At 42.8% G+C, this 16,656-nt stretch overlaps 1 long non-coding RNA gene across 1 annotated transcript; it reads right to left on the bottom strand.

The window, feature by feature from the left end:
• Nucleotides 1-712: 712 nt before the first annotated feature.
• LOC111825314 lies at nt 713-12,197 on the bottom strand. Its single transcript, XR_002828483.1, has 3 exons — nt 12,069-12,197; nt 4,942-4,979; nt 713-1,063 (listed from the first exon to the last, which is right to left on the bottom strand). It is a non-coding gene; the product is annotated as an uncharacterized LOC111825314 (long non-coding RNA).
• Between the last annotated feature and the right edge of the window lie 4,459 nt (nt 12,198-16,656).

The raw sequence follows: 16,656 nt of genomic DNA, 5'->3' as shown, positions 1-16,656 counted from the left end.
GAATGTCAAGTGTAATTTAAAAAAAATAGCCCTGAACACTGTGGCTTATTTGGTTGAACATCATCCTGAGCACTGAAAGATTGCTGGTTTGATTCCTGGTCAGGGCACATGCCCAGGTTTGGGGCTTGATTCTCATTAGAGGGCATGCAGTAGGCAGATGGTCAATGTTTCTTTCTCACCTCAACGTTTCTCTCTCTCCCTCTCATTCCCCTCTCTCTTTAAAAATAAATAAAAACATTTAAAAATAAATAAAAACAAAAAATAATAAATAAATAAATAAATAAATAAACCAAAGAAAAAAATGAATGAAAAATTTATGCATATATTAATTCTTCTGTTTTGGGAGATTTTATAAGAATTCAAAGATATTACTATTTAGTATTTATGTAAAGCATGGGACATAAGTACATTTGTAAAAGATTTAAGAGATTAAGCCTCACACCTGTCATTACCTATTAAATTCTACATCCATAATTTAGTTAATCCCCACATTCTTTGCCATCATCATGAGATGAAACACCCTTGGTGAGCAAAATAATGTGTTTATTATATGAAATGAGTCACAAGGTAAAACTATTCTGGGTTAAACTCTGAAATCCAGTAACTGAGTAATGCTGCCATGAAGTACAGTGATTTAAATACGAACAGTAATGATAATACCTAAAAATGCAGAAGATAAGTAAAAGAAAATAAGGAGACAAAAACTAGAGTATGTAGGTGTGTCATGTCTAATTTTATTTTGAAGAGGTGGTCTGCAATTTGAGTTATTAAAACTGTTTTCAAACAAGTTGGCATGCTTTATTCTGAGCTTCAGTTCATCACATAATGAAAAGTTTCATCATCATAATATTTAGAAAGTAGAAGGGTTGCCTCTGGGCCTTTGAGAAAGACAAATAGACTTGAAGGAATGTGGCCTTGTTCTTTGCAATCAGAAAAAGGCCCATACCAGATAATTGCCTTTGAAGAACTTTCTGCAATCTACCTCAATTTAATTTGGACTTGAATACGATGAAACTTCCTGAAACTTCAGCCCCTTTTCAATTCAGACTTGAATCCTCAGAATCTGATGACGATAAAACATTTAGAAAAACTTAAAGGCCAGAAACTCAAATGAAATTAAAACCACTAAAATATATCATTAAAATGTATGCACAAAAAGCATTTGGCAAATTTAACACCCGTTAATTATTTTCAAACTCTTAGCAAATGGGCTATAAAGGGAACTTCCTAAAACTGATCACCTATAAACAAAGCCTAAAGTGAAGTACTGAATGTTTTGCTTTCCCCCTAAAATGGAGAGCAAAGCAAAGCTATATATTGCCACCATTCTATTCAAAATTGTACTCAAAGTCTTAACCATTTCTATTAAGGTAAGAAAAAAATACAATATACAGATGATTCACTATAGAATTGTATATCTAAAACCTGTATAATTTTATTGACCAATGTCACCCCCAATAAATTCAATTAAACATAAAAAATAAAATTAAATACAATTAAATAAAGATTGAACAGGAATAAGGAAAACTATCTCTGTTTACAGATGACACATAGTTTACTTATAAAATCCAATGAGATGTATGAAATAGCCACTAAAACTTGTATGAGTATTTATCAAAGTCTAGAGTACAAGTCAATTAGAGTTTTAATACTAGCATAAATAATTGGAAAAGAGAAATTTTCAGTTTCAGTTTACATAAGAGCCCACAGAATTTACAATTCAAAGATCAAACATATTAGAAAACAATTGTAAACCAAATATTGAGACAACATCATGAATATCTGAGTCAACCAACAAAACTTTAAGATCTATCACAAATGTGAAAAAGTTAACAAATAACAAAATTTTATAACAAATTTTAAAAAAGACTTCTATGTGTCCTATTCAGTAAAGGACCATGAGAAAGCAAAAAGCCTGATTTCCTTTGCAGAGAATATATGATCTTGTAATAGAAATAAAACAAACTCATACAAAACAATTAGGTAACATTGACATGTTAACCTGTGATAGGGTCTGAGTTCCGTAAGACAAAAAACCTCAGTACTGACTGCGCAGTCAGAAGGGAAGAAGGGTTTAGGCCTAATGACAATAGCTTACTTACATTACGAAGCACTTTACTGTTTTCTAAATACTTTCAGATGTTTCCTCTTTACTCTTAAAACTGCTCTGAGATAAACAGGGCTTAATACAGTCTCTATTTTATGGAAGCACCTGAGTTCATGTAATTGGAAAGTGGTGGTGTAGGCACAGAACTTAGATCCTCGGTCCCTTCATTTTCTGGGAGAAAGGAGAAGGAATGCCTGAGCAGACTGGCAGGGACTGAAGATGGGCCAAGTGGCTTGAATGTAGTACAAGGTAAGCTTTATAACGTGACCAGAAAATCAAACATGGTGTATCAGGCAGAGTGTGGTGACATGCATGCACGCACAAGCACATGGAATTTCTCTTTCTCTCTCTCAAACACACACACACACGCACGCACACAGGCACACATGCACACACAAGCACACGAGCATGCACAGCAGATCTGTTGTTAATGAGGACAGGCAGCTTAGTGGCATAGCGCCCAGCCTTGGGCCTTAGGCTCACAGGGGTTCCAGCCTCAAACCCAGCATTACTGTGCAACCTCATGCAGCCTCCAGTCCCACATCTGGAAACGACCACCACTGTTCAGCATGATGGCTTCACAGAGTACCCTAAAAGAGCCCTCCCTAATTGTATGAGCTTCAGGCTCCAGGGAATCTGGGTCTTTCTCTGTACTCCATAACATTAGCTACTCTCATTTCCTAACACATAACACGGAACCTTGTCACTCTGGATGCAGTCACAAGGGAGACAGGGTGCCAAAGACCCCAGAGTCCCTGCCCTGAACATCCAGCGCTATTGCCTCTTGAGCACCAGGAACTTAGCAGGTGGTGACAGCGCTGAAAAGCACCTGTAGAACTAAGCAGATCCTCACCAGAATTCCCAAGAGCTGTCTGTCACTGCTCAGAGGCACTCAAAAGGAGAAAAATGAAACCATAGGTGCTGGGTTCCCCCTGAACTGAAATGAATTTTGCCATGTGCTCAGTGCCCTCCAGGCTGCACAGATCTATCTATGAGGCAGCAACAGGAGTGCCATCTTTCAAATTGGTTTGGTGAACTCTGTTGTACACAGAAGATGAACCAGCCATTAGACTGGAATTGGAGCCAAACGTCCACAGGATGTGGCTCTGCTCCCAGCAATGGTCGTTATTCAATGGGATTCAGCTTTTCTCGAGCTCCAGGCTTAATGCTTTACACACAAAGCTCCATAGCAACACTGTGAGCTAAGTACCAGCTCAACTCCTTTTCACATGTTAGGAAACTGAGACTCAGAGAGGCTAAGCACCTCGAACAGGTCATACAGCAGCCAAGCGGCAGAGATGCGATCTGAGTTTGCACTCTGAGCTTCATGCCTCTCAAGATGGGACAGAATGATAGACTATGGAGCTGCAAGTGACAGCCAGCACTGACACAACCTGGGCTCCTAATGTTGGGAGTTTATATAAAATGGCACACAGTGGCAGAAGCAGAGAGTCACAGCAGGAAGAACAGAGCCTATGCCCTCTGACTCCAGACTCAAGGTTCTCTGGAATTCTTCCATCATCTTTCCTCTCAGTCCAGGAGGAGCCTTCCTCACCACATACCTGAGTCTCTCAAAGCAACTAGTGCTGGGCACCACATCATAACATTGTTGGGAAAACCAGTGCTCCATCTCCTGACCCAAACAGACCGAAAGAACGTCTGCTGAGCCCCTGGCTCTTTGCAAAGAAAGGTGAGCTGAGGGGAAGAAGTAGTTGTTTATATAGATCTCAGCTTCATAACAGCTACAGTCAGTGTCAGTCCACACGGGTGAGTAAGGTCAAAACAATAATAAAACACCCTTTACTTGAGATCATAGCAATTGCTTAATTACACACTGCATTATGTTATGACGTTGCTGGGGTTTCCAGCCTCAGTAACTCGTTGAACCTCCAGTTCTGTTTCTCTGGGCGTGACCCTGGGAATCTTGCCACCAGCTGAATGGTTTCAATGTGGACCCCTAGTCCTCTGGCCGTGACAATAGGGTAACCTGGCAAAGAGAGGCTAGGAGAAGTCTAGCACCCCAAATTAATGTAAGAATCAAGAAGCCTTAATTTTGGGGTATCGACTCTTTTATTTTCTTTCTAAACAAGAAATGCTTTCTTCTGTGTTGCTTGGTCACTCAACAAAGAAAAAGGAACTGTTTCTATTCTTTACTACTTGGTATTTATTTAGTGTACAGAGGTAGAGTCTAATGCCTATGAAAATCCTGTGCATAAACTGGAAATTCTGGCTTCTTAAGGAGTCTGTTCACTTCATTTTATTTTGGGATGTGTAGATTTTCTTTTCACTGGTTGTCAAGAGAATGATTAATATTGCAAAGGGTTTGGGGGTTTGGGGTGGAGGGTTTTTTGTTGTTGTTTTTTTATTTTTGTCTTTAACAGAACTGCAAAGTTGTGTTAGAGCAGAAAGCTGAAGGTACTTTTTTTCTGTTTCCTTTCTTATTTTAGAAAAAATGTGCTAAGGGAAAGTTGAGTATAATAACTTTAAATAAAAATATTAGTAGGGCTAGGTTACTTTGGACATCAATAGGAAAGAAAATAAAAAAGAAAAACAATTTTTTTGATTAAACCTCACCAAAGGATATCTTTTCCATTGATTTTTAGAGAAAGTGGAAGGGAGGGAGGGGGGAGAGAGAAAGAGAAAAACATCGATCGGTTCCCTCCTGTACACACCCTGACCCAGGCCAGAATCAGGCCTGCAAATCAGGTACTTGCCCTTGACCAGGAATTGAGCCCAGACCCTTTGGTCTGAGGGCTGACGCTCTATTCACTGAGAAAAATTGGCCAGGGCTTTTAATCCTAGACTTTTTCATCCACATTCTCTAGAATCCTTACCAACAGTGCAGAGTAAAAATCCTCTGTATTTTTTGCATCTGTGAATAAAGAATAAAAGAATTAAAAATGATAGGGAAAAATGAAGCATTGTCAAATTATATATTTGGAATATACTAAAGCATTACTTTACTAAAATTAACTTAGTGGCTGAATGAGTAATTGAGATTTTTTAAAGTGAGAAATACACAGTTTAAACACACACACACAAAAAAAAAATATGAAACCTAACTTCATAGAGACAGTATGCTACAAAGAGTAAAATTCCTCCAAATGATAAAATATCGCCAATCTGCTAATAGCACTGGGTTAGGAGTGAAGAGACCGGTTTTATTTCCATTTTTCCCACAAGTCAATGTGCAGCATTGGCCTTGAACTGTCCTCATCTGTAAAGTAGCTCAACTAGATGATCTCTAAGGCCACTCACAGAAATATGAATCTTATTGTCACTTGCATTTTCATCAATGTCAGTTTACTTTATGTTATCTTTTATTTAAACCTTGAATGTTTGAGAGTATTCTGAGGTACAAACATATATGCTATTCTCCTGTTCTACCAATCACATTTTTAATCACAGCAAACATTTCATTTCCTGGTTTTGGCACACCACCGAGCCCATCAACTGCTGCGACATTGGAAACTCCCTCTCGGTTCGGGAGCCTGGCAGCTCTTTTTCTTCCCCCTTGAGTTCCCTTCTTACTAAAAACCATCTTGTTCATCTTCATGTCTCAAAGGCCCTTCCAAAAATTGGATTAGGTTAGTAGAAAAATAGCATGCACAGAAAGAACTACTATCTGAGACGAGGGGTGACAGGTGCCCTCATTCATCCACAAAGTTATTGCCTGTTATGGGAACTGCAAACCGTCTGTATACATATCCTTACTTGAAGGATTTCTGCTAGCCTATGGAATAGCTCTGCTCTCCTCTCATCAAGACCTAAACTGTGTGCCGTTCCTCCACCATACCTGGACTTCTATGTCAGGTTTAGCCCTACTTTCTCCCACATGTGTGTTTCTCTCTGTTTTGCCCCTACCAGATGCCGTAACCAGCAGCCAAATTGACACAGAAAAGCTGAGGAATTGAGGAAATGGGGAGGGGCCTTGAAGTCCAGTGCAATAAGCAGTCTGACATAGACAAAACGACAGTTTTATAGCTGGAATTTTTACCTATCATGGTAAAATGTAACACTGCACCCCCTGAAAATTCATATGTTGAAGTCTTAATCTCTAGTACCTCAAATTGTGGCCTTTTTAAAAGATAGGTGTTTTAAAGAGGTGATTAAGTTAAAATGATATCTTTAGGATGAAAGCCCTAATCCAATCTAACTGAGTTCTTTATAGAAAGAGAGTCTGGGACGCAACCATGCACAGAGAACAGACCGCGTGAAGACCCAATGATCTACAAGCCAAGGAGAGAGGCTTCAGACAAAACCAACCTCTGCAGACACCTTGATCTCAGACTTCCAGCCTCCAGAGCTGTGAGGAAATGAGTTCCTGTTGTTAAAACCTGTGGTACTTTGTTATGACGGATCTACCATATGATTGCACTTACCAAGTAATTGTCTCAGTGAGGTTCACTGGCAGGAGGATATTTTGAAGGAGCCAGGAGAGCTGCTGTCGGTGTTACCACTGCTCATGTGTCAACTAATTTATCTGGTGCTCTCCTAAAACTGGAAGGGACTCTTTTCCCCAGAGACCCCCTCACCAGGCCTGGCTCAGACAGGAAACTAAACTTCTGTTCAGTGGATGGCCTGCCAACTCAAAGTCAGAGTGAAGACTGTGACATTGTTTTTAAGAAGGCTTTTCATTACAAGACTAAAAAGGGGTTTGATACATAATAGGTGCTCAATAAACATGTTTTCAATGAGTGAGCCAAGATTTTGGGAGCCTGATAAATTTCCTACTCCAGGCTGGTGATCTTTCTACCCAAGGAACTGCCTGGAGTGAGAGCTTCCTCCCACTTTTACAGCTCTCCTCCCCTCTTTCAACTTCTGAAATATGCACAGATCTTCTCTCAGAATCTTTTCTAAGCCACATTTCCCTTCCCTTTTCAGTAACAAAGTCTCAGAGATTGCATTCTGAAGGACAGCACAGTTTTGCCTCTGGAGAGATTGCTGACAGATGATAATCGTCCTGTAACATTGGGACCAGGGCTACAGCGTGGCAAAGAAGTGATCTTTATTGGAGCTGTTTCATCCTGAGGTCAGTTTTTCTAAGGATAACAACACTAGCTGATGCAATTTACAGAGCATATTCATGGGCATTATCTCAGTGAATCTTCACAACAATCCAGCACGGTGAGTTTTATTAGTGAAGATGCACCTCAGGAAGGCAACATGGTCATAGTGTGCGGATGCAGCATCGATGGGCTCATTTACACAGCCCTACCACCACTCTACACATGAAATAAGCCACAATAATGAACTATAACAAGACAAAGGACATTGCGAGGATTTCATGGAGCTGGTAAGGAAATCTGACTGTCCCTTTATCACCTGGGAATAGTATGGCACACAGGTGGCATGAATCCAAACCATCTCCCCTGCACCCACACAAGAGGTGCTGAGCACGCACACTTTCCAACTGGGCTGGATACCACTGCTCCCACACAGACCCCGCCATGCACGATGCTATTTCTGTATCTACTAGTAAGTAAACATTCGTGAGAGAGCCCAACTGGCTCCGATCAACTGTAAAGATATTTATTTGTACATGTTGATGCTGATGATAGTGTGATAACTAGGTTTAAAGTGTGTTCATGGGTGCTCTTTCTGATAGTCTATCATTATGTTTCTCATTCTTTATGGAGATTCAGGGCTGGTGAGCAACATCCTCTTCATAAATGTCCAAAATGATTCTGACCAAGCTGAGCCTGAACCCAGTAGCTGGTGATCTGGACAAAACAAAGAGTCCCCTCTTCCCCCCAGCATCCACCCACAGGGGCTGCTGGAGGCCGTATAGGGAGCCAGTGCTGCCTCTCTTCGTCAGGGTCAGGTGCAGTCCATCTTCCCACGACACTCACATGAGGGTCCTAACAAGAATGGCCAATCCCAGACATCTTGGGGAGAAGACGATTTTCCATGTCTAATACAAAAAGCACTGACAGTTGAGATGCCACATGCGAACCCCTTAGCTGTGGTGTCCCGTGCAGAGTTGAGCTGCCTACTTTCTCGACTTGGGCAGCACACAGAGAGCTGCTGAAAGCTGCTATCATCTCACCTGGGCTCTTCCGTTGAACAACAATCTTTGAAAACCAACACTCACAGAGCATTCAGGGCCAAGAGAGAGGGCAGTTAGCAGGCAAAGAATGTAAATCTATAGGGCTGAATTTGTTACTGGGGTCAGCATCCAAAACAAAAAAATATGTTGACTTCTACAAATTCAGAAAATTTTCAGTTCTGTTACCAGTTTTGTCAGATTTTGCTTTTGCTTTGCATTTGATCAAAAGTGGCAGGCCTGCTCCTCCTGCACAAGTTGGTTCTGAGCTGTTCTGGTTGCCTAGAGAATCTGTATATATATATATATATATATATATATATATATATATATATATATATATAACCCTAATATGCAAATAGACCGAACAGGGGAACAATTGAACAACCAAACAACCGATCGCTATGATGTGCGATGAAACACCAAGGGGCATGTGCAGAACATGGCAGGCGTTGGCAGTAGGTGGCAGAGCATAGAATATGGCGGGCTTTGGCCGTGGCAGGATGGTGGAGCAGGTGAGCAGGGGTGCCAGACCAAGGTGGGGCACCAGTCGCTGTCATCGGGCGAGCCTCTGGTGGTTACTGAAAATTCTTTGCTCCCATGCACTGCGGTCCTACTGGGTGCTCACACCTGCTGCCGGCGCAGACAGGAGACTGGGGCCACAGCGGGAGGGGCCAGGTGGGGGCACAGAGGATGAGCCGAGACCTGCCCCTGTGCCCACCATAGCCTTGCAGCCCACAGTTCCTTTCAAGGTGCATGAATTCATGCACTGGGACCCTAGTAGTATATAAAATGACTTTTCATGCTTGCTTATGCCACTCCTACCTCTCACGTAGCTGGGCTTCTTAGGAAGAAGCACAGTTTTGTAGTAAATATGTGACAGGGGATATGCAGGTTCAAACCACACCCTCACCAGCTGAACCCACTCCCACTAAAGAGTGGGCCTTAGCCCATTTTCTTCAGATGGACACAACCAACGCGAGCAGTACTTCAGGCATGGTGCCACTACTCCCCACAAACATGTAGATGCGCACACACATGAGTATGCACATCCAGACCACCTCCCATCACCCATCTCAATGGGCTCTTACTTAATCTAAATTGTGCTATTTTTTTGTCCCTCGTTGAGTTTTAAGTTACTTGAATGTTTAGACTGAAGCTTTTTCCAAACTTACATTTCTGTCCTAATATAGAGCCACCAGAAAAAAATGGCCCCATGGGACTGATGGGCCAAGTTTAGTTGCCACCAGCTTCCCTGTCAGGGGGTAATAGCAGCCAGCATAAGAAATATACTGAATTCAGATGTGAACATTGAAATAATCCACAAAATAGAACAGAAATTAGAGTCCTTCACATAATTGATGGTCATTGATGCCTTAGGGAAGAAAAACTGCAAGAAAAAGACTAAACACCCAAACTAAAGTAACTTCTTAAAACAGCTTTAGAATCATTTTCAGTTATTTTCCCTGTTGACATAAGCCTCACCAGAAGCTTTCTGAAACCATGGCCTCTCAACCACATAAAAAACTATTCTTAATTTAGTTGTTCTTCGGGTTTGCTGCAATTGTTCTCCTCTCACTTTTTATTTGACAGGAGAAAGACAAATAGAAAGGAGCCAAGGTTCTGAGAAAATAGCAAGACAATGGGTACACTTCCTACAATGGCAGCCAAGATATAATTTCCTAAACCTTTTCTTGGTGTCCATGGAAGAAGGAGGAAATCACAGACTTTCATTCCGTGGCAGAGATCCATAGTGATATGGTAATAGAAGAACCAAATCACCAAAAGCTAAGAGGTAATCCTGTTCAACTTCCCATTTTAGCAGAGGAGAATCATGAGGTCCAGTGGACTGAAACAGCTCACTGCCATCACTAGGGCATCAGTGGTAAAACTAGGCTCAGAGCCTTGGTTTCTTGGCTGGTCTTCATGGACTTGCAGAATCCCACAGTGGGAGGAACTGTGTGGTCCAACCAGCCTGTTACCACATCTGCACCAGATGTGGGACTAGTTTGTGCCTGAGCTCTGGGGGGTAAGGTTGGCCTCGCCTCTTTCCAGGGCAGCCCGTCCTGTCTTTGGACATCTCTGAATGTAAAAATGTCTGAATTTCCACCCCCGTCCTCCTTCTGCCTTCAGAGGCTCACACAGGGAGCCTTGCTTCTCTAGGCCATGCCTTCGCAGTCAAAGGGAACTGTGTGCTCTTCAGTCTCAGCCATTCACCCTGAGGCATGGTGTCAGCCCTTTTAAAAGCTGATCTCCAGGGGGACATCTATAATATTCTCAACAAGAAAGGTTGTTTTTTTTTTTAAAAAAAGCATGATTTGTGTGTATTGTGTTCTTATCTTCTGAAATGCATCACCCCAAAAACTGAATGTCAATACTCCCAATGTAGTTGCACAGCCTGGAGAAGAGGGGTAGCTCAGCATTACAGCAGGAAGCATCCTGCCATATGCAGCCAAAGGGGGACTAAGCAAACAGGGGACGTCTGTCTTCTGCCTTCTGCCTCCTACCAGAAGCCTGGGTTCTTTCATCCTTTATCCTGCTGCTAAGCCACTTACACCCTCGGATGGCTAGTGACATTAATTCTTTGAAGCCAAGTAAAGAGACTTTATATTTAATCCTTTAATATGCCACTTTATGCTATTCAGCCTTTCTGTCTAACCTGTGCTGTGAGGCCCTTTCTGATCTGACCCAGAATACTCTTCCAAAGGTGTTGGTCCTGAGCATGACAGAGCTGGGTGTTTGGTTTAGCACTGAAGTGTGTCCCTGTCGCTGCCATCATCACAGAGATCAGCCTTTGTCAGATGCAGTCACTGAGCCTCTAAGGAATTGCCAACACACTGACCACCACATGCCTTCGCTTGTATACAAGGGCAACATCGCACAGACTGTGCCAAATGCCTTGTGAACACCGCACAGTGGCAGCATTTCCTGGACCTGCCAGTCCGGTGGCCCTGTCAAAGAAACAATGGGTTGGCTGTAGTGTGGATTGTACCTGCAGACCTAGACTTGTGCACTTGCTATGACTGCCCTGCCACCCCAGCAAATATTGACGGCCTACCCCAGCCCTGACTGTCACCTCTGCCACTTCAAGTCTGAAGAGCCTTAGCTAAGTTAAAGGAAGGACTGAGCTGTGACAGCCCTGGAACCACTGAGCTGCCCGGGCTCTGCCTTCCCCAGAGCTCAGCCAGGTGAGCTTCAGTGAGCTGCCTGCCCTTTCCTTTGTGGGCTCTTGGGAGGACAGAACGGGCACGGAGTAGAGACTGGGCAGCTGTGTGTGTCTCTCCTCCAAGGAAGGTACTTACCTGCTTCCCAGAAAGGAGCCCCGGCTGCTGCCTGTCACTGAGTCAGCACCGGGCTCCCCGTGGATCTGTTCTCACCTCCTGCCCAGTCTCCACTGCTGCTAACAGGAGGTATTCATTCTTGGGTGTGTCTGGGTGAGTTTTATGAATTTACGCTGCAAAGTCGCACAGTAACAGAGTAAAGCATTCCAATGAAGCTAAGATAAAAATGCATGAAGCTTGCCTTGGACCAATTACTGTGCCCCTTGTCAGTTTGGATTCCAGAGAAAAAATGCTTCTCCCCCTTAGCAATGATATAAGAACCGTCTATGTTTGCAAAGCCACAAATCTTCCTGATCAGAATGCTATTTAAAATCATTACAAAGAGGTCAGTAATGTCTGCCTCTAACACAGAGGGACTCCTTTTACATTTCTTCAGCAGTTTACTGCATAAATGTTATTTTTGCCATCATTCTTCAGGGTGTAGGTGGGATCTCCAGGAGACAGAGACAGTGATAAATGAGTCTCCAGGTGTTACTGCTCTTTAAAAAGTTCCTTTAACAAACAGTCATGGGGACTGAAGTCCCTCTGAGGCAGCTGTCAGGGCAGCTCCTCCATTCCTTAAAGAAACACTGACCTGCTCGGTAGCTACCTCATGTGCTCTCGAGGAGACCAACATAAGGTCCACATGTTGAATCCAATTGAGTCCGATACTGTTCAACCTTGTCTCCATTCCAGCCAACACCATCTGATGCTGGGACTGCGGACAGCCTTGTATACACTGCGGGCTCTGCAAAGAAGGACATCCTCCGCTTAACCCAACACTTACAGCACATGTCAGCATGGAGGTGAGCTGCTTAAAAGACTCAGACTCAGAGAATTTGAGACTCAGTCAAGATTGCCAGGTGAACCAGCAGAAAGGTCAGGACTCAAATTCCCATTTCTTTAACCCGAGACTTAAGACTCTTCAGGAGAGAATCAGTAATGGAAGGTGGGAAACTATGGAGCCAGACCCAAACAAACTTAGATTTCAACCCTAACTCTCCTTCCTACCACACAGGTAGCCTTGGGCGTGTCATGCAAGTACTCCAAGTTCTAGTCTTCTCTCTTTGAAATTAGCATTTTGAGAACTCCACCAGACTGTAATCTCCTCTGGTCTTGCTTTGCACTGTTTCACAGGGCCTAATACAAAGCCCGAGACTTGGTAAGCATTCACTAAAAACTATGAAAGAAAGAGTAAACGAATGAATGAAAGCCATACAAAGTCCTGCTTCAGGAAAGAAATCTATTCACTCTGTGAGGCCCAGCATTTCCAGGCCCTGTCTCGGAGCCCACTTTCCTCTGAACACCTGCCGCTGCCCTCCTGAGCACCACAGCTCTAGAGGGTAATCCTTGGCAGCCCCTCTCCAACTGTGGGATGCCTGCTGCTGGGGAGATGATGTGAAATAGACCCAACGGTTTTCTCTTCTAGCTGTTACTAATTCTATGTAAGTCCCACTGCCTTTTCTCATACCTAAATGTATAGCTGACTGTCTCTCCCCATCCACCAGTTAACTCACAAAATGCAAGTTTTCACTTCACTATTGGTTTATGGGGGGAAATAATTAGGAAGGAAGGTTAGTACCATGCAAATCTGCAATGTATTCCAAGAGCAAATAAGAATTTTCTCTTATAGTCATTAATGAATTAACTGAGTCCCAATTCCCATTCATTAGCCTACTATTAAGACTTAAAACAACATTTCATTTTCTCTATAGGAGGAAAAGTAAGAAGACATTTCCACATCAGAGACATTCCAAATGAAGTCATATTATCTCCACAGAGGCCTCTGTGAGTGTGGCGTTGCTACAAGGACACTCTCAGCAGTGATGGAGGCATGCCAAGCAGGGGTGTGTGTGCCCAGGGGCTGCAGCACTGAGCCTCCTTGTCCAGATGCCACAGAGCATGGCTGCAGAACTCACAGCCCAGACTCCTCACTGGGAAGGAGTCTCCTTCCCTCATAACTCACTATCTTAGTCTGCTCAGCTGTCATAACAAAAGACCAGACAGGGTGGCCTAAACAATGGACTTGGACTTCTCCCGGTTCTGGAGGCTGGACATCCCAGGTGACGGTGCCAGCAGATTGGTTTCTGGTGAGAGCGCCCTCCGTCACCCGCAGGCTGCTGCCTTCCTGCTGTGCTCACAGGGTCTCTCCTTCTCTTCTTGTGAGCCAGTCTCATTGGATCAGGGCCCCACCCTCACAACCTCATTTCATCTTTATCATTTCCTCCTATGTCTATCTCCAGACACAGTCACATTGGAGTTAGGGCTTCAATGTACGAATCTGAGGGAGACAAACATTTTGCCTTCACACTGACCTTCGCTGAATGAGCACCACAAGCAGAGGGCTGCTATGCCAGCTGTCATGTTATGAGACAGCTCAAAGCTGAAGGGCTGAACACAAACCATGAGTGTTAGTCCTATAGGCAGTACTGTCCAACCACAGCTCACTCAGCCATAAGGAGCCAGGAATATATTCCACACCGCTACTACACCCCGACACACCTGCTCCCAAGAGCTGCATTCAACTTGAGAAAAAATAGGAATAAAAATGCCCCCCAGACAACCCAGTGTCATCAACAAATGAATGGATAAGCAAAATGTAGTATATACATACAATTAAATATGACTCAGCCTCAAAAAGGGAATTCTGACACGTGCTTCAGCATGATGAACTTTGAGGACATTATGCTCAGTGAAATAGGCCAGTCACAAAAGGGCAAATACTGCAGGATTCCATTTATATGAGGTCCCTAGAGTAGTAGATTCATAGAGTTGAAGAGTAGAATTGTGGCTGCCACAGGCTGGAGGGAGGGAAGGGTGGAGAGATTTGTTCAATGGGCACAGAGTTTCAATTCTGCAAGATAGAAAGTTCTACATATAGATGGTGGTGAGGTAGCACAACAATGTGAATATATTTAACACTACTGAACTGTACACTTAGAAACAGTTGTGATGGCGTTGGCTGATATGGTTCAGTTGGTTGGGCATCGTCCTGTGCACCAAAAGGTTGCCAGTTTGATTTATGGTTAGGGCACTGGATCCGCAGGAGACAGCCAGTCAATGTTACGCTCTCACATCAATAGTTCTATCCATCTTGTTCCTTCCTCTCTCTAAAAATAAATTTTTTAGTGGTTAAGATTGTGCATTTTAAGTTATGTGTATTTTACCACAATTTTTTAAAATAGCATCAGCCATTACTTATAAAACAAAAACACACACTCACACTTCTCCTGAAGAAGTTATGGGCAACTTTATGCAGTCACTTCCCATTGCAAAGCAAGTTTTTTTTCCCATCCTGGTCACCCAACCACAGATAGCCACTACAAATTCATCTCCCCTCACCAAACTGGAATTGCTGCACATGTGAGAAGTAGAGATATTTCTGAGGCAGTGGTTTCTGTTTAAGCCTGGGCTTAACTCTTCCAATGGGATAAGGGCTGTGCTGAGGCAGCTGAGTTGTGGAAAGCGCTGGCATTTCATAACACACTTTCAAACTTCAATATCACTTACAGCATTGTCTCTAGCTATAAAAGCATCATGTCTTGGCAGAAGTTTTCAATGACTGGCATTCTTTCACAATTCTTGTTCTCCAAATGTTTTCTTAAGCACCTCTGCCCATAAATGCAACACACAAAAAAGTTGCCTTATGAATCATGAGACTAAAACACACACTAAGTCCATGTGATAATCTTTATGTAATTTGCTCCTTAGTCATTGTTGAGCCCATTAGATCAATATGCAGCATGTCTTTCTTTGAAAATAGGGGCCTCTATAAAAACTACCACTGTAAATAGATTGAGCAATGAAAAATTCCGCAACAAGTTTCACCAAAATGAATTTTTAAAAGATAAAAGTATATTTGTTTGGAAGTGATTTGGGGTGAAATATCAGACAGGATTTTTCCAAGTTTACCCTGGACATTAATGCTTTTAAAATTTACATATGAAACAACCATGATGGCCTATCTGAGCAGTAGGAACAGAAGCTGAGGTCTCTTATGGAGATCAACTTTGCACACACAAAAAAAAACAGCATATAGACTCCATAGGTAGAGCATGGAATTCAACCAACCAGCTTCATTTCCTAAGTTTGACATTGGCCATCCTCACCTCCTTTCTACACAAAAACATTTGTGTCCCCAGCACTGTCCTACATAGAAAGAGGCTTCACAAGGAAGGCATGTTTTCTCTTCTCAGCACACACAGTAAGAAAATCAGGAACTCTCTTTCTTTTTCTTGCAAGGAATGGGGACAGAAGTTAATGTTGCTTCCAAACCTAACATGATTTATTTCCAAGTTCTTTACCTTATAAAATGGAGAGAGTTGAACCTCACGAAGTGAATTCTATTACAAAGGTTCAAGAAAAGCTTGGGAGAACTAGGCATCATCACCACACAACACATACATACACATACACTCAGACACAATACACACACACATACTCACATACTCAGAAACACAATATGCACACATACACATTCCCTCTCTCTCTCTCTCTCTCTCTCTCTCTCTCTCTCTCTCTCACACTCTCACACACACACACACACACACACACACACACACACTCACACATACACAGGCTCACACAGGCTCACACACACTCACATGCATATTCACAGGCACATTCTCACTCTTAGCTCTTCTGCTCAGGTTGGTAAGTACAAGACAGAGGACCACCCTGCCTTCCTCTGCAGCCCTAGGCAGACTGTAACTGCCCAGGACACCACTCTTACCCTTCAACTCCAGACTTGCCTCTGGCCCCTCTCAGGCCCTCAGATAGCGTCTTCCCATCCATCTAGCTGGCAATTGAACTGGAACTGGTGTGCTCTCCCTGACCTAAGCTTCTTCCTTCTTAAATCCAGAAATCTTAAAAGAGTGAATCAAGAACAAATGGAATTTCATATTAGTGGAATATAATTACTTTTGCAAATTTGTCTGATTTGTCTGGAGGAGAAAAGATATATTACTGCAAAGGATAGGTTATAAGACTTCTTAAATGCCAACCTGATTTTTAAAGGCTTATTATTTCATTATGGCATTACCCTGAAATGTCTCTAAAAGTGGACATGAGACAGAAATGTTCTACTAGGGGCTCTGATTTGGGGCATAACTTGTACGGGATAATCAGTCGTTTCATCCCTTGGGCCTAGAATTTGATGAGCTGCATGGACACACGGTCTGAAT

Source organism: Myotis lucifugus, unplaced genomic scaffold (genome assembly GCF_000147115.1).
Source record: "Myotis lucifugus unplaced genomic scaffold, Myoluc2.0 scaffold_21, whole genome shotgun sequence".
NCBI classification, from domain to species: Eukaryota; Metazoa; Chordata; class Mammalia; order Chiroptera; family Vespertilionidae; genus Myotis; species Myotis lucifugus.
The sequence above is the reverse complement of the archived record's forward strand: the minus strand, read 5'-3'. Positions and strand labels throughout refer to the sequence as shown.